This window comes from Galeopterus variegatus, unplaced genomic scaffold (assembly GCF_000696425.1).
Source record: "Galeopterus variegatus unplaced genomic scaffold, G_variegatus-3.0.2 Scaffold3276, whole genome shotgun sequence".
NCBI lineage: Eukaryota > Metazoa > Chordata > Mammalia > Dermoptera > Cynocephalidae > Galeopterus > Galeopterus variegatus.
In genome coordinates, this window is record NW_007729387.1 from 222,264 (window position 1) to 224,839 (window position 2,576).

A 2,576-nucleotide genomic window follows, 5' to 3' on the forward strand; every position below is an offset into this window, starting at 1 on the left:
ACCAAATCACAGTAGACAATTAACCTATGGGTAGAATATGTGCCAATGTTATCTCTGCAAACTGTATCGTTTTGGAATTATGCTTTTTGAATCTGAGTAGAGCTGAATTAGCTCTTCATTCTTCCAAATTAAGTCAGGCCAATATCAGGTAGTAACTTGAAGGATTTGGAGGAAACCTCTGAAAAGTGAGGTTTGTTCTATGTTGTAGTGCAACTCCAGTTCTTATAACTTGGCAGGTTAGATTTTTTTATACTAAAAAGCACAATTTTTGGTATTAAAAAATATAGGCTACAAAAGTTAATATTCCATCATCTATTTTAATGATATGAAATTTTAATGATTAAATTATCAGATACTGAAATTCAAATGTATAAATACAAAATAAATTGTGAAATTTAAAGGTCTTTGGTTTTAAAACTGAAACATGTATGTATGCACTGTATATACGTATATGTGTGTGTATATGAGTATATGCTGAGGCAATAATGCCATTATTGTATATTTTTCTAATAAAAAACTGGCAGCTGCCTTTTTATTTAGCTTTGTTGAGATTCCTGGGCATAAAACTACAATAACACTGAACTAGATCAATATACTTTAGCAAGACCCTGTTAGCAACAAGCTTAGAAAGAAATTGTGTTTTTATTATTGACTTCATAATAGCTCTCCTAAGTTCTTAGCTGAAGCATATATTTAACAAAAGTTGATAATACAGTTGTATTGTTTTTTATTAAAACAATGCAACCAAATAAAAGTAAGTTAACTATAAAAGCACCCAATTTTTATTTTAATGAAAATGTGACAGACTTTAAAGAAAACATAATCCAGTGTGCCATGATTATATGCACAAAGGATTTAAATGATGCAATTTTTTTTCTAATTATGAAAGCAAATCATGTTTTGACAGGATTTGAAAATTTTAAAACTATAAATAAGATAATTATTTCAGAAAAAAGTTTTAGATAGTCATAATATTTTACACTATAAAATGAAAACTGAGTGTGCAAAAATTTATTTAAATGGCTTCGGTCTTAGTTAAAAAGGCTTTAGAAATGCAAGATGGGGCCGGCCCGGTGGCGCACTCGGTCGAGTGCTGTGCTTGAGAGCGTGGCGGCACTCCCGCCGAGGGTTCAGATCCCATATAGAGACCGGTCTGCTCACTGGTTGAGCGCGATGCGGGCACGACACCGAGGGTTGCGATCCCATTACCGGTCACAAAAAAAGACAAAAAGGAAAAAAAAAAAAGAAATGCACGATGGCAGTGACTATGTTCAGGATTGTCCTGCAGAGCAGGAGAAGGGGCGTCCAGCCAGTTTGCAGAGTTTGGTGGCTGAGCCAGACCAGGGGCCTCCTGGTCACACCCTGTTTGTGGAGGCTGTGGATGAATACCAGTTTGTGGAGCACCTTTTACCCTCACCAGCATCCCAAAGCCCCCAAAGCATGAACATTATCCCACTCCTCATGGATGGCAGCCTCCCAGTGACCCCCTAAACAACCTGCCCTACTTTGTATGGTGCTCTGGGATGCACAACATCCCTGTCTACAGGACTTTACACATGGCAACTGCCAGATGACTGGGATCTGTAAAGTGGAAGAGAACATTTGGGCACTGCAGGGAGATGTGAAAGATTTTCTGAGCTCTCTGCTGGGGAAGACACTCAGGTCAATGAGGTAACAAGTACAGGTATCCAGTAGGTCAATGTCTACTTTGACCAGGAGCTCAAAGTCTGACTCTGAAGAAAGGCTTCTGAGGCCCCGCTGAGCAGCCAGCATGACTATGTCCCCCACAGGCTGGAGTCCAAGAGAGTGAGGGCTGAAGGGCTTTGAGGTCAGGTCCTACTTGCTTAAAGGGGAAAACGAGACTTCATGCTCATGTGGCAGCACTGGGGGAGGGCTATCTGACATTGGAGAGCCTGCAGGAGCAGCCAAACCAGTGGGGGACTTTAGCCACTGTTCCTCCCCACTGCTTTGGCCTGTTCCTGCTTTCCCTTCATTGGTACCCCTTGTGCTCAGCTATACAAATTCTAGAGGTTGTCCTCTGGTGGAAACAATAGCCCAACCCACTTCAGGGAAGGGTAGTGCTGGGCAGAGCATTGGGTACGTTTCTTCTTTGGCCCTCTGGCCCTCTAGAGCTTTCTGCTGTAAACATTCCTGATCCCTTGCTTTAGACCAGACCTGGCTTGGCAGAGGCTATGGAGAACACAGATGACTCAGGCATGGGTCCTGGAGGTCTTATGTTCTAAGTGCATGTAATGGGCATCAAGACACAGTGGACCTGTGCTCCTGGCTCTTTCTACTTCATGGAGAGGAAGGAACCTCTGCTCCATTCCAGACCAGATTTGAGCTTAACTGGATTTCCAGCTCTAGAAAGTTAAGATTAGTTTTGGCTGGCCTGACCGCAAGAGGGTGCCTGGGATTTCCTCGCAGCCCAACACAGGGCCATCCTTCCCAGACTGCTGAACTGGAATCAGGGCTGGACAGGGGTTTGAAGGCAGGAAGATGCTGGCCTGTCACTCCTGCCATCCCATCCCAGCCCCAGCCAACTAACCTTCACCCTTGCCCCACCCTTAAGGTCA

At 43.0% G+C, this 2,576-nt stretch overlaps 1 pseudogene; it reads left to right on the plus strand.

Moving 5' to 3' along the window:
* Window positions 1-1,255: 1,255 nt before the first annotated feature.
* Window positions 1,256-2,253, plus strand: LOC103600253 (annotated as a pseudogene).
* Window positions 2,254-2,576: the final 323 nt, after the last annotated feature.